The sequence below is a fragment of the Castor canadensis genome, chromosome 6, assembly GCF_047511655.1.
Source record: "Castor canadensis chromosome 6, mCasCan1.hap1v2, whole genome shotgun sequence".
In the NCBI taxonomy this organism is placed as follows: domain Eukaryota; kingdom Metazoa; phylum Chordata; class Mammalia; order Rodentia; family Castoridae; genus Castor; species Castor canadensis.
In genome coordinates this window covers 97,428,073-97,455,906 of record NC_133391.1, presented here as the reverse complement: position 1 = coordinate 97,455,906, position 27,834 = coordinate 97,428,073, and the positions used below count along the sequence as shown (strand labels likewise).

The 27,834-nt window shown below is 38.1% G+C and overlaps 1 long non-coding RNA gene across 1 annotated transcript in view; it reads left to right on the top strand.

The window, feature by feature from the left end:
- Positions 1-27,834, top strand: part of LOC141424166 (uncharacterized) — a 244,256-nt gene that overhangs the window by 87,490 nt on the left and 128,932 nt on the right. Inside the window, exons 3-4 of the long non-coding RNA XR_012449096.1 lie at positions 1,998-2,130; positions 24,235-24,314. This is a non-coding gene — a long non-coding RNA (uncharacterized lncRNA). The remainder of the gene's footprint in view (positions 1-1,997; positions 2,131-24,234; positions 24,315-27,834) is intronic.

The following is a 27,834-nucleotide window of genomic DNA, read 5'->3' as shown; positions in this document are numbered from 1 at the left end:
AATAGTACATTAGAAACCAAAAACGTAAATATTTCAAGAGACATGACATTTTGGACAGCAAATGTGACCACCACATGAGCTCTGTTGGCAAGCCCAGGTCATCTCACCTGGTGAGCTAGGCTTTAGGGAATTGTCCCACACTGTTTACTATCTAGTTTTTTTCTTTTCTTCTTTTTTTCTTTTTGGTTATTCAGAAAAATCAAAATATTATATATTATTATATAGCAATGAGTTTTTAATTTTGCCCTTAGCTATTTCTTTTACATTGCAGTAGAGTGATAAAATGTTTTAGGGAAGAGTAGAGTAGAGTAAAATTCTTATGTATGCCTACAGGAAAGGCCCTGATGGTGTAGAGTGAAAGATGATGTAGCTTGACTGGAACAGGCAGGGAAGATAGAAAGCGCTGGATAGATTCACAAGTTCATTTTGGACCCTGGAAATTTCCCATATTTTTCTATGAATTTCCAGCTATACATCACAAATTGTATTTAATATTATTATTGTTATTATTTTGGTGATACTGGTGTTTGAACTCAGGATTTCATGCTTTCAAAGCAGGTGCACTACTGCTTGAGCCACACCTACAGTCCATTTTGCTCTGGTTATTTTAGAGGGGGCGGGGTCTTGTGAGATATTTGCCCAGGCTGGCCTTGAACCATGATCATCCTGATCTCAGCCTCCCAAGTAGCTAAGACCACAGGTGTGAACCATCAACATCTGGCTTACTTATTACATTTTATGACAGCACTTCTAGTGGTGTTTTTAGGACACTTAAACTGCAAGTTCACTTAAAGTGAAAGCTTTCTCTTTTTTTGTAGATACAATTAGCTAAAAAACTGTTTATAAGGAAAAAATATAAAATAAGTAATAATACTGGTGGCATATACTACCATGAAAATATTACTCTAATGGTGAACATTTAGGAATCAGTCTTCTAAAAGATGAATAATGATGGCAGGTCTATTTGTTTGCTGGGAGCACCATAACAAAGTCCCATAAGTGAGGTGGCTTACACGACAGCACCCTATTGTCTCACAGTTCTGGAGGCTAGACATCTCAAGGTGCCGACAGGGCTGGTTCCTTCTGAGGGAGAATCTGCTCTGTGCCTCTCTCCTAACCCTGAAAGGTTTGCTGGGGAATCTTTGGCATTATTTGGTTTCTGCAGCATCACCCTAGTTTCTACCCTGGCATTCTCCCTTGGTGTGTCCGTGTCCAACTACCCACACCTTTTCTTTTACCTTCTGGTCTTGCAGATGGACAATAACCAACCAAAGAATTTCAGAAAGTAATAAGTGCTCTGAAAAACAAAATAATATCTCCTAAGTAAATCTATCTCTAGGATAGGCACCCAGGAATAGATTAGTTGTATGAAAGAGCATGTACATTTAGATTTTGATAGATACCACCAAATTGCTCTTCTAAAAAGGTTGTACTAATTTGCAGAGCCTTGTGTCTTAACACAAGGTGATTAGCAATCTTTTGGCTTAGCTAACTGGCCAGAAATGGTATCTCATTTTTGCCTCAATCAATCAATTTTTAGATGAGCTTTTATGAGTCATTAGTGAATTGGAGGTACTTTTTGTGCGTATTTTGGTTTCATTATTGGCAAAAACAAACAAACAAACAAACAAACAATGGTTATAGTTACATGTGTCTAAAAATGCCCTGGGAACAAGTGTGGCCTGTAATTAAGTCCACTATTCTCTGCCCTTACCTAAAACATGTCAGGGGAAGGTGGGAGAGGTAGGAGAAGGAAGGGATATTTAGATGGTCTTTCATGGTGCTTTCACATGTTCTCTTACTGAGTTTGTTCCTCATGGCACCCTCTGAAGTAGGCTAGAGCCTCAGAATTGAAGACCTGACTGTAGTCATGCAGGTAGAAGATGGTTTCATCAACATTTTAATCTTCGAATTGCATGCTCTCATTTCAAATATGTTTCCTTTTTTTCTTAAGGATAATAGAAGACAGCACCTATTTTAATGACTTGTTCTTTCAGTGGTTTTGTTCCAGTGGTTTGGAATCCTGGGGACCCTGACATCTGCATCCTACTCCCGGAGGTTCTGGTATGATCAGTCTGGGGTGCAGCCTGGACATTCTAATTCCCAGCACATGCTAATGTTCAGCCAAGGGTGAGAGGCATTTGTTTCATTCAATGACCTTTATACTTCTTTTTAGATTTGCATTACTATAACTTTATTTTGTGACATTCTTTGGCCACCTTATCGTCTAAAAGATTTGTGACTTTTTCCATTGGGTTATTTTTTAGATTTTTGGGAAAAAAAATCCCATGATAACTTTGGGATAATTGCAGATATCCTGGTGTGAGATGGGAAGAAAGACTGCATTAATAAATCTAAGTCAGCAATTGCTGAGCTAATTTTTCAGATCTCTATTTTGCAATTTTTAAAATCAGTATACCAACTGCAGCATGACATAAGCAGTTTTCTTGTAGAAGTGTATTAGCAAAATATTAGTATCAGTTATGTCTTTTTACAAATACATCTTCATTTCATGAAATAGAGGAAGACAGGGAGCTCAATAAAGAAAATATATTAGCTGTAATAAGTGAATTCTTATTCAAATGTTACTCAGTCTTTTTTCTGGGAATAGTTACTCACTGTTCTATAAAAGTATGATACCTTCTGATTGTGTCCTGCAGAGTAAGATGAACTTAGTTGGTAAGAAATTTTCCTCTATACATGATATCAAGATGCTTTTACATCTTCGACAAGCTTTAGAAAAACTAGGCATAGCTATTTTGACAGCTCAAAGGGTTTGAGGATTCCTGTTATCTATTCAGTTGTGGTTTATTCTTAGTATGTGTTGATCTTTAATATGTTTCTTGATGGTGTGGACAGCAGGATGTGAGCAGCAACCACAGGAGAGCCTCCCAGTGACTCTAGTAGAGACTTTGTTTCCCATTCCAAAGCACTTATTATTGTTGGTAATATTTTAATTTGCTATGTTCTCACAAACCAGTTTAATGTGACTGATTATGAGGTCTTATTCTATTTCTGTGTGTCCTTTCTCCTTCCCCTCTAGCCTTCCTTTATTTAAGTCTCATTCTTTGTGGTCTAATTCTGAGATCAACTGTACAAAAACCCTGCACTGGGAAAGGGACCCAGTGTGGTGGCACAGGAAAAACCACACTTAGTAGACTTTGCTTTTAATTCTGTATCACTGATTTCCTAGATGATTTTGGCTCTTTCTGTGACATAATTTCTTTACCTATAAAATGGAGGCAATAATTCCTGGTCTCTCCAATTAAAACAAGGAACAAACAATACTTCTGTTTGTGAAAGCACTTTAACATATCTATAAAATGTGGTGCAGTTCAATGCTATTTATTTTGAGCAAGTCATTTCCTTCTAACATCTACAAAGTTAGTAAAATAAATCAGAAACCATCTTGCAGCTGCATTGTGGTTTATGAAGAGTGTGTGGGATTGGATACAGAAGGCCTGGTATGAGTCAGAGTAAATAATTTCACTTCAGCCTCAGTTTCCATCTTTAAAATGAGGATAATAGAAGCCATCTCAAATGGCGGATGGTATAAATACTGTAATGAATGTGAAAATACTTTATAAATAGCAAACACCCCAAATACCCACTCCACTCCAAACATCTGCTAATTCTTCATTTAAACTTGGGTACACACACAACCATTCTTGAAGCCACTAAGATTTACCTTACAAGCCAGGAATCTTTCTCCTCAGCTGCAGAGGCCCAGCATCTTGGGACCTCAGCCAGGATCCTTTCCTCCCATTTTATGACTCCTTTGCTAGGTGCTCCCACCTGATATCTTTACCTTCAGACCTTTCCTTCTGTCACCTTCTTACTCCCACCCCTCCTCCAAACTATATGGACATGTTTCCTCCTGAGTTTTATTTTCTTAGTTATTTAATTATACTTCTATTAACACAGATTAAGGTGATTCTATCTTTTTAGCAGCTGATTTATAGTTGTTTGTGGCTAGCATTTTAGAGAACTAGTTAATTTGTTGGATTCATCAAAAATAAGCACTGCTAAATGGTAGTGTTCCTTTAGAGAACATATTGTATTTTAGCAATGACCCAGAAAACTAGAACCCTGAGAAATAACGAATGTAAATAAACATTTCAGGTCTGTGGTAGATTTGAGATAAATATTTGAGAACAGGTGTGCTTTAGTTACCTTTTCTTCTAACCTAAAATGCTGCTCCTGGATCACAAAACAACCAACCCCCAAATACTTTTTTTTCTCTTTTTCTGATGAAAAGTTAATAATACATTGTTATATTTTCAACAATTTTAATAATACCATATAAAATATACCTTAATTATTTTGGTATATTAAAAACATGCCTTAATTACTTTGGTTGAACTTTGATTCAAATACAGATGATAGTTGGGCACTGGTGGCTCACACCCATAACCTACCTACTCAGGAGGCAGAGATCAGAAGGATCACGGTTCAAAGCCAGACCAGGCAGAGAGTTGGAGAGACCCTATCTTGAAAAAACCCATCACAATAAAGGGCTGATAGAGTGGCTCCAGGGGTAGGCCTTGAGTTCAAACCCCAGTACCCAAAACAAAACAAAACAAAACAAAAACAAATACAGATGATAAACTTTAAAAATATCACAGGAATCCTCTGAAGCATATGTCATGTGATACCTATATCCTAAAACAATCCCAGAAATTCTTCTATTTTATAGTATTCTACAATGTTTTCTACCAAAAACTTCTCAATAACCTGTTTTTATTTTTTAAAAAGTATCATCTCTATGTGTTTATGTGTTAGCCTGCTATGCTAACATTGAGCAGATGAGTTTTGAAGCTTTTCTGTGAACTCACAGGAAAAAGTAAACAACAACAACAAAACCCAGTAAACATCTCTGGTTATCCTGGATACTTTTCTTTCTGGGAGTTATCACTGGCTTTCTTGCATATGTTTTACTATGTTATAAATTTCAACAACAAGCAAACCTCCCGCGAATACTGTGTATAGTTAAAACAAATGAGCAAACAGCAAAATCCTTGCTTTTCTTGGATAAATAATGACTTTTAGGACTTTTTTTTTTGCAGTATTGGGATTTGAACTCAGGGCCTACATCTTGAGCCACTCTGCCAGCCCTATTTTTGTAAAGGGTTGTTTGAGATAGGGTCTTGTCAACTATTTGCCTAGGCCAGCTTTGAACCGAGATCCTCCTGATCTCTGCCTCCTGAGTAGCTAGGATTACAGGCATGAGCTACCAGCGCCTGGCAAGGACATTTTAAATAAAAACAATGTCTCCTTCCTTTGGGCTACAAGAATGTTTGGGCTAAAAGGAACTGAGAGACCATTCAGCCCCAACTCCTGTATTTATTTCCAGATGTAGGAACTGACTTCACGGAGGTGACAGTTTACTTAAACTCACATAGATGAGTCACTTTCTAGGGAGTTCTTGAGAAAGAGTATGGATTGGCATATCTAGATATGAGGCTAGAAGTGTCTGGGTTTGTTAATGAACCCAGGCCATTTCATCATTCAGATGCTATTTATTCACGCTTCTGTTTCTTTGGCAAGATGCAATTGTGGAAGCAGGATTCCTGTCCTGTTGCTGACCTGGGTGGAGTTTTATGTATAACCTAGATGTTCAAGGGAGGGGTAAAGGCAGCCTCCTTCTGTAGATTTACTACTTCCCAGGCCTGTAATGGTCTTAGTTCTTAACTCCTTGCCTTAGAAAGACGAGATTCTAAAGTATGTGCTTGGAGAGATTTGGTGCAATCTTCACCTGGTAAAGGACTCCCCTCCCATCCCCAAGTTGGTCCCCAGCCTTGGCTTAGAGGCTTTCAGCATGCGTCATGTTGGCTCCATTGTTGACACTTCTGTTTGGAAGTTTTTCACCCTACTGAGTTGAAATCTACTCCTTGTAATTTGTACCCACAAATCTTAGTCTGTTTGGAGAAACCCAGGCCCAATATATTCATTCCCCTCTTCCTCATGAAGTCCTATCCTCTGGAATTACCTCCCCTTTTCTCCTCAGGTTTTCTCCATAAGGCATTATTTTCAGATTTCTGATTGCTATTCTCGAGGCTCAGTCTGGTTTTAAATTTATGTCTCTTAAAATGTCAGGCTCAGAACTGAATATCTCTCCAGATGTGGTTATCCATTTGGGGATCTATGGCAGAACCATAACATCTGCTGGTGACCCTGCATTTCTATTAATAGAGGCTAAGAATGTGTTTGTGTTCTTGGAGGCTGCCTTTTACTCTCAACAAATGTTAACCTTGGAAACAACTGATCCTCCTGGATATTTTCTACATGATATGTTGTCATATCAGTTTTCCTCTAGTCTTTGTTTATGTAATTAAATATTTTAAACCTACATTTATCTATGTTAGATGTTATATTTTGGTTTTGTTGTGGCAAGAGTATTTAAATTCTTGAACTTGTCCTTGATTAAAATCATTTGTGTATTTCTCTTATGGTAGAAGAAAAGTCTTAAACATTCTGAAGGGTGGGCTCCTTCATTTTTCTTAGAAATATCTAGCAATGCAAGGCCCTGAATACATGCCCCAGTAAACTACACACAAGCACACACAGAAAATCTAGCAAAAAAAAGCATCATTTTTATTTATTGTTTTTGGCAATACTGAGCTTTGAACGCAGGACCTCAGGCATTCTACCACTTGAGCCACTCTCCCCCCACCTCCAGCCTTAAAACAAGAATTATTTCTTGGCCTTGTTTTGGGTCTTCTCTTTCAAGTGTATGTGTTGTAGGGGTATGTGTATATAGTGTGTGTTTATTCTATGTTGTCACTGTGATGTTCTACCAGATCTGCTCTTCAGACCCCAGTCATTAATTCTACCAGTAACTGGAGAAATTAGTGTTTGAGACTCCTAAACTGAGCCCCTCTCTTGGAGTTGCCTTCACAGACTTGTCTTATACAAGATCAGATAAGGGACTGGTGACTCAATCCTATTGCTCTGAGAAAAGGCTATCCTTCCTCCACAGACTTCCAGTGTTACAGATGATTTTTTTTTTTTAATTAACTGCACTGAAGTTTAATTATTTTCTTTGGGCATACCTACTTCTTTCACTGGTCTGTAGGTGTGGCTCTCAAAGCCTTTCCTTAATCAATTTCTCAGTTTAAACCTCCTTTAGAATGTGTTTCCTGGAAAATTTCTGGATATTTGAGAGTTAATTTTAAAATGGGATTTTGAAGCTTGGTCACTGGGGTTGGCTAGTAATGGAGGATAATCCTTATTATGAAGTAGCCATCCAATTGTTGCTTTCACTCATTGTGAACTGGGGAGAAACCCATAAAGAGAATGAATTGGCTGGTGTTACATCTCAGACTTCTGAGAGATAAAAGTACTAATTATAAAGACAATGGAATTGGATGGTGCATAGGAAAAAGATGGGAAAAAAAAAGTCTGAAGTGTGAAAGTTAGGCAAGTTTCCTTAACAATAATTAAAGAGCCTCTTATCTCCTACAGTTTGAAGGCAGAAAATGATGAAAAACAGGATTTAGTTTTATGAGCAGCATATCTCCAGAAAAGGTTAAAAATTTAGTCCCAGTGAATTTGCTATGGCAGTTTAGGAAAAGAACAAGTTTTAGTTTTAGAATAAAACTCTAAAACTTGACCTGGAAGGGCTGGCAGCATAGCTCAAGTGCTAGAGCTAGCAAGCATAAGGCCCTAGGATCAATCTACAGTACCACAAAAACAAAACAAAATAAAACAAAACAACAGCATCATAATAAACTTCTCTCAGAACCTTTGGGGCTTGTGAAAGTAGAGACGAGCACTTTACCCTTTGCCTAAAGGCAATGCAGAGACCTTTGCCTTGCAAAACCACACTTGACCTTCTAGAGATCTACTTCTACTTCCTGGCTGCAAGACAATGGCTAACATTAGGTCAAATATAACTGGGCTAGGGAAATTGAGTTTGCTAAAGAACAACAGGAACTAAACTCTGTAACTGCAGAATCCAATGAGGATAGTTAATCTGGAAGCTGAGAGCAACTGTCCTAATGAAAAGCCAACTTTGGGACCTGAGCCAGTTTTCAGACTTAGGAGCTATTAATTGAAGGAAAGACTAAGTGTAGTTAGGAAGAAGCCCCATATAATAGCATGGGAAATGTATATGGTAATGTTTCTTCAAGTTCTTTCCCAAAGGACCAAATACCATTTACTCATATAACTGTATATTGGGAAAAATGGAATACTTAAAACATTTTGAGGACTGTTGGAGTCTGGGTTCAAGTTGCTCTTGAGGGCTGGTGGGATGGTGAGCTGGTGGAATGGCTCAAGTGGTAGAGCCCCTGCCTACCAACCACAGGGCCCTGAGTTCAAACCCCAGTACCACCAAAACCAAAGCAAAACAAAAACAACAAAATTTCATAGCCTATTGTCATGAGGAATAAAGGGAGAGGGTTGGCCTATGAAGGCTAGTAATGAATGGAATTCTGGCTCAGGACTGACCCATCATGAGTCCAGTGGGTCCATAGATCTACTTTGTGGTGATGATTTGAATGTATAATTGGAATGTAGGTAATTGACACAACCCCCACATAATGAGGAAGGTCAAGTGGAAGCCTCTCAAAATACCCTTTAACACTAATCATGAGAATAAATCAAAACAATGTCATATCCTAGAGGCAATGGGCAGAAATTGGTGACACCCTTATTAAAGACTTAAAGAATGTGGGAAGACCTTATTTTCATCTCATTTACTAATCTAGTCTGGTCTCTTTAAAAACTATGTAAATGCTAGAGGATTAGAATGGACTAACTGAAATTGGGCTGTTACTTTGTAAGGTTTTCAGTTATTAGAATAGATGTACACAACACAGTATATATGAGCATTAATTTGGCATCTGTGTTCTCTTCCATCCCAATAGAAAGGAGGGTCAGAATCAGTTTGCTTTACTAAATGATAGTAGTCCCAAGGCTATATTGGGTCTTCCACTCTGCACATAATATAGTCCAAAGGGACACAAACCATCTGGACTTTCTGTAAATATGACACATTTATCCTCTATGTCAATGTTGCCATGTTAATTTGATTTAATGTACAAGAAATAAAAAATATGTTGGAAGTGTTGGTAGCATATCCACAGGCTATAAATAGTGGGAGATAAACCCTATGAAGATTCAGGTGCTTACCACAATAGTGAAGGTTTTGGGGGGTTATTAGTTTGAGACCTGCTGAGTCATCCCTAAAAAATAAAGAATAAATTCTTATAGTTTAAGCCTCCTATCACTAAGAAGGAAGACTGCATCTGCTAGGCATTTTCAAGTTCTAGTGGCAGTATATTCAACAAGTAGGACGATTTCTTCAACCTATTAACTGAATGGTATACATGGCTGCTATCTTTGTGTAGAGCCCATAGCAAGAAAGGTCTCTATACTAGTTCTAGGCTGTTATACCAGTGGCCTTGCTACTCATACTAGACTCTATGATACTGGAAGTGTTAATAGTGGGAAAATATACCAAGGGTAGTTTGTGGAAAGCTCCCTGTATTAGTTTTCTGGGATTGTCATAACAAAATACCACAGACTGGATGGCTTAAACAATAGACATTTATTTTCTCATTGTTCTAAAGGTAGAGTCCCAGATCAAGGTTCAACAGGGTTGGTTTCTGGTGAGTGTTATTTTCCTGACTTACATCTGGGTACCCTCTCATGTCCTTAGGTAGGTACATGCATGCAGAGAGAGAATTGGAATTTTTCTTAAAAGGATACTTCTTATAAGGATGCTTACATCTCTTCTTCTAAGGACACTAATCCTATGGGGTCAGGGTCTCCTTACTCTTAAGACTTCATTTAACATTAATTACTTCCTTAGCAACTCCATCTTTAAATATATTTATACTGTGTGTTAGGGTTTCAACATGAAATTTGGGAATACAAAAAATTCACTCTGTAACACCCCATAATGAGAATCACAATATAGACACCTGTGACATACCATCTGTATGTACCTCAGGGTGCTACTAGACCCTGACTATGGGATACCGAATGATGCTGTAGCCAGAATTGCCTATCATGAACTGGGTTGGGTCACACTGTAAAGACTGGTGAGCTCAGCAATAATGAAATAAAATAAAAGCAGTGCATTAATGAGGCCCATGTCACCCATGGTAGTTCTTTCTTAGATCACATATAAGACTGCGGGGACAAGAGATCCTTTCGGCTAGTAACAGAAGAAAAAGTCTGAGCTTGATTCACATATTATTTGGGTTGGCATATGGTTGCAAGTCAAATATAGGCTTGGATGCACCACGGCATCCTCAGAAGTAGTCCTGAAAATCAGCGGTGTAGGGAAATCATCACAAGTAGAGTGGTGAGTGATGGTTTTGTTAAACATTGTGTATGGGGAGGGGGCAAGAAGTAGTCTGAAGTAAAACACTTATGAAGTCATGGACTATGAAAAATGGTTTCTCTAGTTGACTAGGAGACTAGAAGGATAAATATTGGAAGACACCGGATAAGGCTTTCTGGAGGCATCATGTAGATGTAATGTTGAGAGTGGCCACATAGAATGAAGATATTTATATGTCATGTTAATCTCTACCAGGGAGTATCCATCATGGAAGAGGCACGAGGAATGTCTAATCAAGTAGACAGAATGAGTTATCTGACATAACTAATCTTTGTCATTGGTCATCTCAGTGCAGAACTAATGGGAACATAAGTGAAATAGCCACAGCAGTAGTGATGGAAGGTAGGCATGGGTCCAATAGCATGAGCTTTCTCTTCCCCAGGCTCATCTAATTACTGCTGCTGCTACTGTTGAATGCCCATAGTCAAGCAACAGACACCAGTTGTGAGTCCTATGGAATGGCACCATGCATTAAGAAGACCAACCAGCCATTGATGACAATTTCATTACATTGGAATTTTTACCTGGAAATCAGCATATGTTCTGGGTGTGGTTAACACAGGGCACCAGTCAGCACCTTTATCTGGAAGTTCAGAGAGTGTTTAATTTACCAGGAAGGACTGGTATAACATTGTATAAAATCATTGAAGCCTGTTTTTACATGAAAGGAAATGTGGGAGTGAACACATAACCACAGGATCCATCAGTCTTATCCAACACCATACCACACTGAAGCTGCCTGTCTAGTAGAGTGGTGGAATGGCCCTGCGAAGGCACAAATGGGGAGCTAAGGTGGAGATGACAACCTATAAAGACAGGAATGCATGTGCAGCAAATCCCCTAAAGCCACCACCATTACACAGTGCTGTGTGTCCAAGAGTCACAATATATGGATCCAGGGACCAAGAGTTGAAAGTCAGAGTAGCCTTACTAACTGATGTTCCCAGTGGCCCATTTGAAGAATTTGGCCTTCCTATCCCCATAACTCTGAGGTCTATGGGTTTAGAGTCCTGTTTCCTAGAGGAGGAACCCATTCATCAAGATCCAGCATAAGAATCCTATTAAACTTTAAACTGCAGCTGTTATCCCATCACTTCAGGTTCCTCAGGCCAAGAGACCTGAAGTTGAGAAAAGGAGTCACCATTCTGGCATGAGTAATTGACCTTGAAGAGAAAATGGTAAGGCTGCTTCTATACAATGGGGCATGGAAAAATCTGGTACTTAGGTGATCTATTGGGGAATGTCTTAGTGTTCCTTTGACCAATTTTAAGAGTAAATGGAAAAATACAGCAGTCATGGTCTGAGAAGGGCATGATGAATAAGAGACTCAGTCCCCTTAGGGATGACCTCTGGGTCATCTACCAATTAAGCTTCCTAAACCAGCAGATGTCCTAACTGAAGATAAGAAAAATCAAGAATGAGTAATAGAGGGAGGTAATGAGTATTGGTTGCAACCCTGAGACCAGCTGCAGAATTTGTGCCATTAACTTCTCTCTCATAAGCTTTTTGAGGAAAAGAGACCAGTGGACAGTGGAAATCTTGATAGACTTCCCCTCAGAACTTATTATAGAGAGCAAGTAGACAGGAAGGCTTACACTGTAGTTGGTTTTGTGTGTTGCTCAGTTCCTTCCATCAGGATTGAGGCACTCATTCGTGATGGCTGATAATTCTCATCTCAATCCCCTTCTGGGAATTGCCCTCACCTGATGGGAGCCATTCACCAAACTCATGCCACTTCCCTTGGGAGAACCTACCACAAAATACTGGTCAATGTAGAGTCATAAAGGCTCAGTTGTTAATTCAAGTGGTACAGCTTAGAGGGACCATCCCAGTTCTAGAGAACTCTGGGATTGGCTGAATCCCTTGTATAACTGTAATATAGTTTAACTCCTTTTAGTGTCTGTTCCTATTTCCTATGCACCTCCATAAGGGACTCATTTCCCCTCAGGGATGACCTCTGGGTCACCCACCAGATGTTTCAGGTAGTTGTTGATCTTGAGAGCAATTCCCATAAATTTTCCTAAATGGAAATATCCACATAAGAGTCCATTTCCCAGGGAATGTATCTGAAGGTATACTGTTTCTTATTCTGGTAGCTCAGCAAAGACCATAGACACCATTCAAGCTCATTACCTGCAGACATACAAGTATACATACAATATTGATGTGTGGTCTTAAGTAGTTGGAGGCTATAGTAAACCCTTTGTCTTACTTAACCCTTTCCACAATTCTGGGAGGTAGTTACATGTTGCTTTCAATTTATAGATGTGCAAAATGAGGCACAGAGAAGTTAGGCGCCTGTCTGAATTCACATAAGTAGTTAATGCTAAAGCTGGGATCTGAGGTTCATCATTTTGCCTTCTCCTATGCTATGCTTTTATAAAGCTTTTGGAAAGTGTGTTTGTGAGAGGCTCCTAATACACCCTTAACTTGAATATGAAAGACTATTGGGTAAGGGCCTCCCAAGCGGTACCTGCTGCATTTGTAAGTTTATCTGTGGCCCAGCTAATCTAGTGTTCATTTTGGTTTATCCTCAGATGGTGACAGAAGAGTAATTTAACTTGGTTATTCATTAAGGATGGATTTAGCTATTAAAGAATTCTAATTGACATAGACTCATGTGTCTTTTTGCCCTTGAAAATGAGAATGCAAATGGCAGCAAAGGACAATATTGTTTTCTGTTTTGATTCCAGTATTTCTTGATTCCTTGACCACATGGTAGTTGGAAATCAGTCTTGGCTCTTTTATCTCTGTTGTCTTGTACAATAGCAAAGGTTGAATAGATATAATGTCAGGACGTAGAAAAAGTGAGCAATCCTCATAATTCCAGTGTTGCTAGCTTCTAAGATACTTTTACAAAAAGCTAACTTTTGTCCTGTTCTGTTGCAGACAAAGTTGGCATTAGAGTATCGCAAATAGCTGTTGAATGATGTGGGAAAAGTATGTAACAGCATCCCTCATAAAGGTTACATTTTTGTACTCTTAGTAAATTGGTGATTAAATTTAAAAATGTCAGCCTTTACTAATTTCAGAATGTGCCTCAGACCCTGACCATGGAGATAGTTATTGTGGTGAAATCTCTTAGTGCTATCTGTCTATAGTTTATTGCTTTTGTTAAACTTCATTCTGCCTGATTTTCACAAGTGTTATTTATTGTCTGTGGTTTGTGTTATGTGGTGTAGAGGGGGAAGAAAAGCCACGTGCTTCACTATTTAAATAGCTATAAGTCCATAGTTTCTTGAAATATCATAGTCTAACTTTCTCATAAAGGTGTGAAATTCCATTTTCTGGGAATTTTTTTTTTCCCTTCAGATTCTTGTCCTCAGATATCGATGCTGATGTCTTATTTTCATGTCAAGTGAGCTAAAGCTAGAAGCATAATTTTTTTTTAAAACTTCACAAAACCATCCAGGCTACATATCCCTTCCTCAGACCCTTTATCCTCTTTGGACTGAACTCTCATGTTGGTATGGCTACACTTGGATATATTTCTAGATTTAAAAAGTTAAAGGCCACTAGTTGTCTTCTTGGTACTATTACCAGTTTGTCTTAGATATTATTTTTTCTCTAAAAGTATTTAAAAAAATCCCTGGCAAGTCAATCCAAAAGGCTGGTGTTTGATGAGAGAGGTAATACAATTCTTCCTGGTCTAAACTCTGAACACAGGCAATTTTTTTCCGATCATTATTTCTTGAAACTTTGAAGTTAATCAGCTTCCCTAAATCTCAGTGAAATGAGCATAGCTGGGAGTTATTGTTCGGACAAGTTTTTATTAAAAAACAAAACAAACCCTTCAATGTAGCAAAGAAAAAATTATTGAGGGTAGATACACACAAGAAATTTTAAGTGTATTAGAACTGCTTTATAATATGATCTGTGATTAAATGGGTGTGTAATTTGTGTGTGTATACACGCACATGTATTTGAAGCTGTATGCTCAAGGCTTGTGCTCTATACTATATATATAGTACCATTATAAGATACATTAATACTTTGTAGTTTTAAAGGCTCTTTTATTTTAAAGCATTTAGAACATAAGGTAAGTGAAAGAATTTTTTTAAAGTGTAAAGTTTCATGCAATTAAGTGGGTTGTTCTCCCTTGAAACTTGTATCTTTTAAATCCTGCTTTAGCCTCTCAGACTGATGCCAAAGGATGAGTTCTCTTTGTGCAAGGCTAGCTTGGCCCCTGCTGTGGGCCTTAAAAGTTTAATTCTTGGGCAATTAACCTGCAGATCCTTCTCAAAGCCTGTCACCTTCCTATGACTATGAAATAGCACAGATTGTTCCTGGTGCGATCAGGGACAAAATGTCCAACAGTTGGAGGGAATTCAGAGGAGTCAGGGGGTTGTGTTAAGGCTGTCTATTGTAGGGGAAGTGACAGCCCCTCCTCAGAGGGTAATGAGGACTAGAATAAACTGGAACACTTCCATTCCTATTAATGCTTTGTTAAGCAGTTTGTGATGGAAAACTGCTAGTGCTGGCAGGTTAATGAAGAGAAGATGAAAAAATGCTCTGTGAGTCCAAACTAGGTCCATCATTAAAACAGGTTTAAATGTCACTGGCAAGCCAGTACTTAGGACAAGTTATAGTACAGCATATCCTTTGAGCGTAAATATAGCTGATAGGGTCAGCTAGAACAATAGGGCACTGAGAGCCAGCTTGGCATCCTTTTGCTACTACAGGGTTTGATCACGTAGGATTTCTGTTTTCCCCATTGACTGTGTGTTCTGTTCATTACCACTTCTTGCTGTTTGATGATAGTTTGTCTATTTTTGTTTCTGTTTTTATACATCTGCATTTTCCACCTTTTTCTTCCCCTTTTTAAGTCCTTTCCCTAGCTAGTTTTAAGCTAGCTTAAAACTCCTTCAACACAAGATCAGGTTTTTTATCTCTTACTATTTCAGAACATGTGGCTTTCCCCTTTCTGTTGTACTTACTGCCTGTGACTTTCAATATAGTACTTAATCATATAATTTCTTAACTCATTTTTAAGTGGTTCATATTTATTCCTTATTTCTCCATTTTGTAGAGGGGTCTATCACCCCTTCTTTGGGGGGACACAGGGCTTTATGAATATAGATAAATATTCTGTAGGATGGACAAATCATATCTTCACATTTCCTCTAATATTAAGTACTTCATCTTTCATTTTAAAGTTCATACATGTTAAAAATGGGTACATAAGGATATTATCTTGAATCCCAAGAAATCTTATTCTTAAGGTTACAGTCTTTATTTACTTTTCATTTTCCTTTTACAATTTAATCTGAGGGGTCAATTGTATTTATGTGGTAAATCCCTTGCCCAATATAGATTTCCAGTAAACACAGGTTTTAAATTGTACAATATGGATATGGCTTATTATAACCTCTAAATAATTGTCAGGGCCCTTCAATAAGAGAAATACTTTTCTGATGGATCATTAGAAACACATTTGTGGTTTAAATTTAAACCATTTAATGATCATAGAGACTATCTAATTGCTTTCATAGTGAAGAATTCATTGTGATGTGAAGAATGACTTGCTAACTCATCTGTTTTGCTAGACTGGATTTTCCTAAATTGGCCTACTTTAAAATGGGCATACCTGTGCTTAAAAAGATCCAAAAACCTTTTGCCTATCTGCAAATTCAGATAAAAATAGCGATAACAACTGACAGCAGCCTCCTTTCTCCCATCAGTTATGGAACTATTTAAAGTTATATCTTTTTCATGCTCTTGAAGTAATGTGAGGTTTAGATTTGACTCCCTTTAATCTGAAACACTGACTGAGCTCCAAACCACTTAGCAGCCTGCCATTTTTCACTGGGAGGGGAAAAACAGCGATGTAATTTACTGTCCACATTTTATAGTTTTCCCTTTAAAAAAAAAAAAAACTTGCTTACACAGTTCCTGTATTTGCACAGACTAGCGAGTGAAATGGCTTTTAAATGCAGCCCTGGCTGGGCACTACCAGGAACCCAAAGCAGCTGACACGTTGCCCTGGCTAGCAATTGAGATAAAGGGCCTCTACTGGAATAAACGTGTCAAGGAAGAGTTAGAGAAGATGCAGGGCAAGGCAGCAGGTTGTGTCAGACTTGAGGAGCTCAGTGTGAGAAGAATGGAGGGTCATGGTTGCTGAACATACTGCCCAGCTAGGTAACAATCCTGTCTTCGTTTTAGTCAGGCAGCAGCATTTATTGGGTGCTGACTCACTGCTTGGGAGTTTCTTCACTATTACCTCGTCTGAACCCTGGTCTCTTAGAGATTCAGCCAAAAGAACCTCTGGCCTCATGTAGTATCTATTACTGAATGGGCAGTGTCTGTCTTAAGCTTTATCTAGGAAACTGAAAAAGTGGTTGTACTCCTGAGTGCTCCCATCCCCCATCACCGAACTTTCTTCACACTCCTTGTCCCTGTGTCCATGTTCTCCAGTATTTTTCATCTTATCCTACCCAACATTCATTTCTAGCTCCATCCATTCATGGAGCAGTACTGAACATCCCCTGTGGTAAGGCACAAACTGGGCAAATATGGAAACCCTGTGTTAATTTGATTTTTCCAGAAAAACAAAACCTATGGGATGACATATATGTGTATATACAATCATACTGTGTGCATACACACACACACACACACACACACACCTATGCACACACAGAATCCCATATACATACATACACACCCCAATACAGAATGAGTAGGATATATATGTAGATGTATATGTATATATACACACACATACACCCTAATGCTATTTATGTACATATCCAGATTAATTTTAAGAAATTGGCTTATGGAATTGTGGAGACTAGCAAGTCCAAAATGTGTAGGGTAGGCAGGTTGGAAACTCAAGGAAGAGTTGGTGTTGAAGGCAGTCTGGAAGCAGAATTCTTTCTTCCTCAGGGAAGGTCAGTCTATTTTCTATTAAGGACTTCCACTGATTAGATGAGGCTCAGAAACATTATAAATAATAATCTGCTTTATTCAAAGTCTATTATTAGCTATTAATCTCATCTTTAAAAATATCTTCATAGCAACATCTTGACCAAATATCTGGGTACTATGTCCTAGCCAAATTGACACATAAAACCAATTATTATAGATACTATGACACTTACAAAGGAAATAATATGGGCCCTGTCCTCAATAGATATATGGCTATATATGGATCCATAGGGAGATGCCCACAGAAATAAATAGCCATAAATTAATTCATAAGCCTTGGGGAGGTTTCTTTGCAACTATAAGCAACAAGCTTTGGGAATCAGAGGAAGGAATGATTCTCTGACTGGGAACTGTAAGAAAAGCTTTATAAAATTTAAGGTGGATGCTGAGAGCTAAGTAAAAACTGTTGCTCAATATGGTAAGGGCTGGGTGGTGGGTGGGTAGGAAGGAAGAACATTCTACGTCCAGTTAAAACAGAATTTCTTCATGAGTTCATTTATTTCTCATAGTTTATTGAGTTCTTCTCCAAATGTCTTACTTCTTCAGGAGCTGAGGGAAGGCAAAGATGATTTTTGGGCTGCCCTGAATAAATGACCATCGTTGAGTGGGGCTTGTCATGTGTCAGACACTATGCTTAGTGTTTGCCCTGATCACCTCAATTGTCATCCCCCTTCCTGGTGCAAAAGTTATCAGTGGCAATGCTCATCCAGTACAGAATTTTATGCAGGCCTGGTGAGGGGTCTTCTGAGCTTATTCCTGAGTCAGAGGAAGGAAAGAGAGCTTCTCAAGTGGAGAGGCTGGGGCTGAAGAGCATAGCTTTTTCATTGCTAAGCTGGATCTGGGGCAGGCAGGACTTGGGTCCAGCCTGAGGTCCCATCTCAGTTAACTCTGTAGTCATTTTGGTATAGATGGAAGATTGTGTGACAGTACCCAGGAGAATGGAATCTGTAGTAGTCCTGTCTTTAATTCTTTGCTAAGTTTGCTTCCAACAAACTATGCTCAAAGAAACAGAATTAAAGAGGTTTAGAGAAATTTTCAGAATTCTCCAGCTAGTTGGGGTTCAATCTGACTGTCTGATGTCAAGAAATGTGCTTTCCACTAAACTACACTGCCTTAACTTCCAGACTAACGAACAAACAGCAATGTAAACAAGGAACTCCAAAGGCGTGGAGTCAGCAATACAGTAGGGCATCTGTGAGGCACAGTTCCAGTGGAGGTGTGGGCAAAGGTACACACATTGTATAGTGTACTGAATGAAGCAAGGGACTCTGGGGGTATAGTCAGGCAATGATGCTAAGACCAATGAGAATGAAAAGAGGAACTTACATTAGAATATTCTGTAAATCCAGAAGGTAAAGCTTCATGACTGATTTCGGGAAAGTGGGATGACTTAGGTGTTAGGGCTCTTAGTTGCAAGCAAAGGAACACCTTCAGCTAATTAAAGCAGAAAAGGAACGATGGAAGGGCATTTCATAGGCCTTCCAGGAGCACCAGAGAGTCAGACTTGGAAGTCACACAGCCAGAAACCATATACAAATTATACCATGGAATATATCCAGTGAAGATTGCACCACTGGACACTGCACATCACTCCACAGATGTCAACTGATGGCTTGGCATGAGCTGACAGGGCCTCCTTTCCCACCTTCTCTCCTCCAAACTGAACATCTCTTCCTCCAACCCTATGAAAAATGAATATCCTATAGCTCTGGCTCCTAACTGGTTACAGGGAAGGCAGAGAAAGGGAGGTTTTGGCTTTAACTTTGGAAGAGGGGACAAGACTCAGAGTATGAGAACTTCTTTGAATGTAGAATGCATGTTCTCAAGATTCCAAATGGCCATAAACATGCCAACTCCAGATGGTGAGGGAGAGTTTAGAATCAAAACTGATTCCAAGGTTTCACATTTAGCAAATGGGTTATTTGAGATGATGTGACAAAGATAAAGAAAATGGGGAAAGGTCTGGGTTTGTAGGAGTAAAAAAATTTAGTTTTTTAATACATTGAATTTAAGATATCTGCAGCACATTAGCATGGAGACAGTTGTATGATAGATTGTTAGCAATTTGGGTCTTAGGTTCAAGATAGTAGGTAGTACTAGGGATATAGATTTCGGGAGCACTATATAGGTGTGACAATAATTAGGGCTGAACAGGAAGTATATAAACCAGGGCAACACCTGATCCTAGGGGACAAGTAGAAGAGGAAGAAGACTCACTAAAGGATTTTAAGGAGAAGTAATTGGGGGAGGCAAAAAGAGAATCCAAAGACCGAGAAACCTAGAGTGTTATGGAAATCAAAGGTGCAAAGGAAGGAGTTGTTGATGGAGAAAGTAAAATGCTGCAGAGAGACGAGTCAGTGAGGACTAGAGGGCACTGGAGCTCTCTGGTAGAAGTTCATTGGTGGTGTGCAGAGGTGCTTTTGCCTTGGGTCAAGATCATGGCCCACTTAGGGTAGACAGTCCCATACCCTTGACCTTTCCTCGACCCACACCCAATATATAGCATTTATCCCCTTGCTCCCATCCAGTCCTTACCCTTCATTCCCTAACCTTTCTTAAGCTCATTTCAATCTACATTTCCTAACAGCAAACTGTTCCCTAAATCAGCATCCCATTTTAATCTCATTCTCCAGCTCTATATTTCCCTAAACTCCTGCTATCTACGTCTCAGGCTCCATTTAGTCCCTCTCAACAATGTTTGGTTGTTTCTCCCAAAACAAGTAGAATAACTTGTTTAGAACCCTGCATCAGTCCCCATGTCTTAATGGGTTCCATTACTTTGTCCTTCCTATCCCTATTCCTGGGCTACTTCCCACCTGCCAGTGGCACTGCCATTTTTCTCAACATTCTGACAGCTCTTCATGTCCCAGCTTTTACCTGCAGCCACCATTTTCCTGGCATCAGGACTCTTTTCACTGTTTGGAGACTTTGTTGCCCAAGCCATGGACCTACATTTCTCTACCTGTATCTCACATTTCTGGTCTTTTCTCTCACTTTGAATGCCGTCTTTTTCTCCAGATTATGCTCCTTCTTTTTTTTTTTTTTTGTACATCTTTTACCCTTATCTGCCAGCTTAAAAATGTATCTAAAAAAGTCTTTCTCTTCTAAGGATACATACTGTATCCTTAGGAAGTATTTATTGGTGCAATGTTATGCCAACTGGGATTTGATTCCATTTATTTGGGGGTGGAGGCAAGTGAGTGGGTATAAATGGAAGAAATGATTATTCATGCATTCATAATTGTTGAAATTTATATTATCCTCTCTGCTTTTATATAAACGTTTACATTTTTCCATGAAAAGGTTTTAATGCAAAATGAATTGATAAAAAGAAAGCTATTAAGTAGTAATAATATGGACATGACAAAAATTATGAGGAAAGCATGTGCCTAAAATGGAAAAAATATTACTTCTAAAATAATAGAAGAGCTCAGAATATATGGGGGTACAGAGGCTTAGAGCAAGCTTGAGGGAAGAGGAAAGAAGTCTTGGAAAATTGTTATACAGGCCTGACCCTCTTGATGAATGAGTCCATATGCCCTTCAGGGAGGAAAGGATTGAAGCATAGGTAGGACTTGAGAGAAGAATTTTGAAACAGCTATTGTGGGTAAGAGTTTAGAGGTAAGCAGCCACTGAGGGTGGAGAAGGTACTCTGCAGAAGAGTTACTCACCATCATATTAGCAGTTTAAATGGTCTTCCAAGTGACTCTAGGTCACAGGCACTTCTTGTTTCCTGCAAAAAATGGGAAATGTTTTCTGAAATCAATGAAGATATAACCTACTTGTGTAGCCCGTTTGTCCCTTTAAAATCTGTTTGTCATATTGGCTTTTAGGGAGGATTTTCATTGTAAAAAAGTTGCACTGCCAAAATATTTGACTAGATAGGTGGTACCCCTGTAAGAGCTGTGCAATTTCTAGTGTTATGTATGAGCTGCTACTTTTGTTGTATATGTTAGTAGGATACATGGTAGGAAGATGGATATCAACCAGCCTCAAAGGGAAAAAAAATTTTTGGAAGTGGCTATTGGTCCTTTGAGTGACTTATAGGGGTTTCTGTGCCCTCTGATAGGCTAAGGCAGTGTTTTTTCAATCTATTCTCACATACAGTTTCAAATACAATTTCAAGAGACTGAAAGCACAGAGATTCTAGCTAAAGTCTTGGATACAAGCCATAAAGCAAGGGGATTTCATGAGAACAAGTCCATCTGTGTTCAGCAAACAGAGGGCTCATTTTTGGCTCTGAGAAATGATAAGCAATATTGTCACTGAGATCATATACTTTCCAGGCATCTGTGAAAACTTGACCTTCTTACCACAGTCCAGGAGGATTTACCAAAGGTTATTCATTTAGGTTGGATTCAAAGTCTGTTATACTTTGATGCCAGGTAATTGTCTTATATGTAAAGCATTTCTCTCATCTAAGTACTTAACCAGGCCCAGCCCTACTTAATTTCTGAGATCAGATGAAATTGGGCATGTTCAGGGTGGTATGGCCATAGAGTAACTATGCAGAACACTTCTAATAGTATAACATGCCCATGTAGTATAAGTTGTGATTTATTTATATCTTATAAGTAAACTCTGTGTGTGCACAGACTAACAAAGCAAACCAGTCACTGATCTGACATGTTTAGTTTGGCAAAGAGAGGAAACTAACATTTATTGAACACTTAAGGACACATCAGGTACTTTGTAGCTTACTTAGTCAACACAGGACTATCTTTTCCTATTTGTAAAATACAAAAACCAAGGCTCAGGAAGTCCAATTATTTTCCCCAGATGACCTAATGAGTGGCTAAGCCAGCATTGTAACCTAGGTAGATTTATCTTCTAAGTCATTGCTTAACAGAGAGTTCTGGGTATTTTTTGACTTTTGGGCCCCCTTGCGCCTATGTCTCTCCTTTTGGAGAATTATTCTTTACCACTTTCCTACTCCCATCCTTCATTTTACGGAATGCTCTTGAAACTTGGCTTCTCTCAGACCTGTTTGAATTTTGCGTAGAGAGACTCAAAGATTGAAAATTTTATTGTAACTAAGTCTTTCTACTATTAACATCATGAGTGAACTAACCATGAGCACCTGATATCTAGATTTCCTGAGCTACTTTGCTGATTATCTTGATTTTGTAAATTGTTCAATATCCTTTAATAAATTAATTATTTTTATGATAAAAACTTATGTTTAGAATTAGCCATATGGACTCAATTGAGATTATACCATTTTTTGGCAACATATAAAGCATCATAATCAGTCACACATATGCCTTCTTCTCTCCATCAGACCTGACTAGCATATTGACTTTGGTCACATCAATGTCATGGAGCTTTTCTTCACAGCTTATTTGAACTGGTGCTTGTTGGCCTTGAGATCCACACAATGAATACAAGTGTGTTGTTTTCTTCTTTATGGTTGACTCAGAGGTCAGGGAGAACTTGATGGTGGTATGGATAGTGGTGAAATTTTTTCTCCATGGGCACTCTTCTGAGGGTATTTGGGCTGCCCCCAGAGCCTCAGTGTCTTGAGCCACCACCAGAAGGTGTGTGTGGTTGTGGATACCTTTCAGTACTGCCGTTTTGCCTTTTAAAGCCTTTGCTTTGGCTTTAGCTTTGGGAAAGGCAGGAATTTCCTTTATTTGCTTTCTGTGCCATCTTGGTGAAAAGCATACATTCATTTCTTTTGTAGGTTAACTAGTGCTATGGACTGAATTGTGTCTCTTCAAGATTCATATGTTGAAGTTCTAACCTCTAATGAGTAGCCAAGCTGGAATTGAAACTTATGTAGATTTATGATGATAATTTGAAATGGGGCTTTGGGAGGTGATTAGGTTTGATGAGGTCATAAGGTTAAGACCTCATGGTGGATGAGTGCTTTTACAAGAAGAGACACCTGAGAGCTTATTGTTGCTTTCTCTTTCTGCCATGTAAGATCACAGTAAGAAGATGGCAATCTATAAACTGAATGAAGTCCCCACTAGAAACCACCTATATTGGCACTCTGATCTTGGTCTTCTGGGGTTCAAAACTGAAAAAATAGATTGATGTTATTTAAGGAACACAGTATTTTGTGATGGCAGCTTGAGCTTACCAAAACAGAGAGTTAGAGTTTGTTGCTTGATGCAAAAGAATCTGACCACTATACAAAACAACCACTGGGAAGACATATTTTATTTATTTATTTTTTGTGTGGTACTGGGGCTTGAACCCAGGGCCTTCACCTTGAGCCCTTTTTTGTGATAGGGATTTTCGAGATAGGGTCTCTTCGAACTATTTGCCTGGGCTAGTTTTGAGAATCCTCCTGATCTCTGCCTCCCAAGTAGCTAGAATTATAGGTGTAAGCCATTGGCATCTGGCTGAGAAGACCTATTTTAGCTTTCAGTACCTTGGCTTGGAGATGGGGAAGAAAAAAGGACAAAGATCAAACCAGCAAATTTAGTAACTTGATATCATCTCTAGGTAGGAAAAAATTTGTGAATAACGAGAGGGTTGATACTATTTCATTGTGTGAAATTTTTGGAATATTTATATATTATACTTATTATATTTATATATTAACTTTTGTTGTTTGTGGTACTAGAGTTTGAACTCAAGGTCTTGCAGTTGCTAGGCAAGTGTACCACTTGAGCCATGCCACCAGCCCATAGATTATACTTACTCTTATGCCTGTGTATTTTGTTTGCAATTCCTAATTTGACTCCTAATTCCTAACTTGATTGTGATTTAGTTCTATGTGGTAGATAATCCTGTGGAGAGTTAGAAAGTAAATAGGCCCAGGATATACTTTCTTTCCAGCTGCAGACCTGGTGAAATGAAAGCTTATCCCCAGAACATGGTCTGCCATGAAGAAGAGCTACACTGAAATGGGCACCTGGAGTTTTCTTTCCTACTTGTTTGCTTTGGTCTTAGAGAATGTAAGAAATTCCTTTTCCTAATACTGGTTTATCTTTTATTTTTAGAGCTTTATTTTGATCTATGTGTCTTTAACTCTAAGAGCAGTGCATTCCATCAATGACTCACTTCTCAGAAATCAAGCCAGGTAAAGATCAAATGTCAGATTTTATAAACTCTATCGCAATTTCATCTGCTTTTAAAAATGTATACCCTTCAATCAGTGTTTCTTGCACCCTCTGTATTTTTTCCTTCTTGATACAGAACATTTTGAGTTTGATGGTATCCTAGTAATCATGCAGTTCACCCCTCATAGAGATGAAGAACTGGAGGCCTGAAGAAGTATCTGCCCTATTGGTAATTGTATAGTTAATTTGTGATTAAGAAGGGACTCAAATCCAGTTTTCCAGCTTTTAGTTCAGCTTTTATTCTGCTTCCATAAACTGCTACCAATTGACCATGCCAAGAAAATAAAACTAACTCCCCTCTACTTGAACTAAAAAAGTATTGAAAATACAAAGAATTATTGAGCAAGAGGGGAAGATTTGGAGTCATATGGAGGAAAAAGGCAGAGAAGTAATGCTTTCTGGAAAGATTGCTTTTAAGCCTACTACCAGATTGCTTTAATATCTGGGCCTGTGCCCTCATAATTAGTTCATGGGCTAAATGATCCCTTTAAGGTGAATGAAACACTGTCTAATTTCCTTATGAATGAAAATTTTGAAGAGAATTTTTTCCTTGTGGGAGATTGTCACATTAAATCCATTCGGTTTGAGCATAGATGTTGAAAACGGGCTAAGAGGAACTGGCACTCATCTTATTTCTCTAATTGGCATCTGTGCCTTCCTGTCTTTGGAGAGGTGGATGTTGTCTGGGCACACTGCTCCTGTTCCAGGTCTAGAGTGAAGTCCAGGGTCTGCTTGGGCAACCACGCCCTAGATCAGGATGGTTTGTTTTCAGTATAGAATCAGCTGTTCCAGGATTACTTTTTCAGGGTTGCAACCACAATTTTGGACCCTAAGGCAACAGCCTGAGGAAAAAAGTTTAAAGGAAAAGGTCAAATAACACTTTGTCAGATTGCCTACTTTCTGTTTGCAAACCCAGGACGTCCATCTTTGGTGTTTTTTAGTATTCTGATTCTAAACATATTGCTCTAAACAACATATGATGAAGTCATAAATATGGGGTGAAAGCACACATCCCTTGCCTTCCTCTAGGCAACAAAAGCAAATATCAAAAGGGAGTAGAACAGATGAAATTTATAATCTTCCTTCTAAATTAAGAGATATTTCTTGATGACCCTCAGGGGCTGGGTTCTGGGTCTGAGATCCCAAGTCCCTCTCTGTGTAAATAAAAGACAATAATCAAAGCAAACGTTTTAGAGAGGAAAACAATTTCAGAGCCATCTTTACCGGAGTTAAGTAATTAGTAGCTACAGAATTTAGGGCAGGGATTTAGGAAGTCACTCTCTAGAGTTGAAAACATGTGCCATGCCATGAGAACTTGCTGTGTCATAAAAATATGCAGTGATTTTTTTTAAACAAGCAGAAAGCAAAGTAATAAATATCCAGTTCAATAATTAAAATTAGTTGTATTTGGATAGTCAGTCATTTTTTTCCTTGTATTTAGATTAAACTTATAACCTTTGGGACTAAATCCCCATAGTTTTTAATAAAAATTAATAATAATATAAGCAAATATTAAAAAAATTAATTCATAATATTATATGTATAATAATACATATTTTTGCATAAGTATCCAGTTATTTTTATTGTGTTTTTTTATAATATTTATAACCAGAATATTTTATATTTTGTTATTTTCCATGTGGTATTCTTTCCATGTTTTCTGTGTTGTATTAACAATTGCCATTTTAAATAATTGAGTAATATTTCATTGTAATCCCAACTTGCTGACTTCTACTATTGGCTATTTAATTTTCAACTTATGAAATTATATTACGGAAATATAGATGCATATTACAAATACATATGTTGATATCATCACATATAAGGACTTTGATTGTATTAAGTTAAACTACTTTTCCATAAATAAATTCCTAGAAATGGCATAAAGGAAGATGTTATAAACATCTTTATGATTCTTGCTGTATATTGACATACTGCTTTCTATTATATATGACTACTCTTTAACTCATTTCACAGTTATATATCACTAAATCCATTGTTAGTCAAATTTTTCATTAGTTGAAATTTTCATTAGTTGAAAATGTACTTAAGGACTGGTAGAGTGGTTCAAGTGGCAGAGCACCTGCCTAGCAAGTGTGAGGCTCTGAGTTCAAACCCTAGTGCTGCTAAAAAAATGCATTTAGTACCCCTAACCTTCCAAACATCAGAACTTAGTGACCAATTGTACTGTAGTGTTGGTTGTTTACCCTAGTGATTGCATGGCTGACTGTGGGGCTGTGGCTCACTACTGCTGTCCAGCATTATGAAAAAGTATCTACCACATAGAACTAAGCTAAAAAAAGATCAAAATTGAGAATCTGAGATACAAGTTTCTACTAAATGCATATTTTTTTTTATTATTGTGAGAAAAAATTGTGAGTAGAATTGCCCTAAGTTAGGACTCTGTATAACTTCTGCAGTGTTATGTATTTTGGGCACTTTCATTATTTGTTTATATGTATATTTTTTTGATTATTGTAAGATAAAGATTTTAATGTTTTTCCATTTTTATTAGTGTATATTCATTGTAAAGGTGGGATTTGTTGTGACAATTCCAATAGCCTTCCATTGTACATTGGTTAGATCGCCCCTTCCATCCCCCCCCACCACCCCCTCCCCGTCCCACTTAAAGAAATTACAGTAGGTTTCATTGTTCATTTCCTAAATGTGTATGAAACTTATCAATCGTATTCCTTCACCTTCATCTCCTCCTTTCACTCTTCTCCTTCCCACAAGTACCCCTCCCCCACCTATTTTAGTCTCTTCTTATATTATTCATTCTAAAGTCAGTGTTTAAATGGGTTTCTCAATATATCCCAGCTGTGAATATACTTTACCTTGGTCAGTTCAAACCCCCTCTGTTATTATCCCTTAACCCTTCCCTCCCACCCTCCATTATTCAACAGCTTCTAGTATATATCGTTGTGTCCTCTACCTGTTCATATGTGATATATTTTGATATTGTTGATTCTCTATCATTCTCTTTTCCTTTCTCTCCTTCCCCAAGCTCCATAGTGTATTTCCACTATTACATGTGATGTGTATATGATCATGTTTGTTTTTGTGCATATGGTTATGTTTTGGATCTGTCTTCCACATATAAGAGAAAACATGCGGCCTTTGTCTTTCTGAACTTGGCTTATTTCACTTAACATGATGTCCTCCAATTCCATCCATTTATCTTCAAACCACATAGTTTCATTCTTCCTTATGACCAAATAAAACTGTTGGATACATACATATATATATATATATATATATATATATATCATATTTTCTTAATCTATTCATCAGCTGTAGGGCATTTGGATTATTTCCATAGCTTGGTTATTGTGAACGTGCTGCAATAAACATCAATGTGTAAGTGTCTCTAATGTATCCTGACTTACATTCCTTCAGGTAGATGCCCTGGAGTGGTATCACTAGATCATATGGCAGTTGTATTTTTAGTTTTTTTAAGGAATCTCCATATTGCTTTCC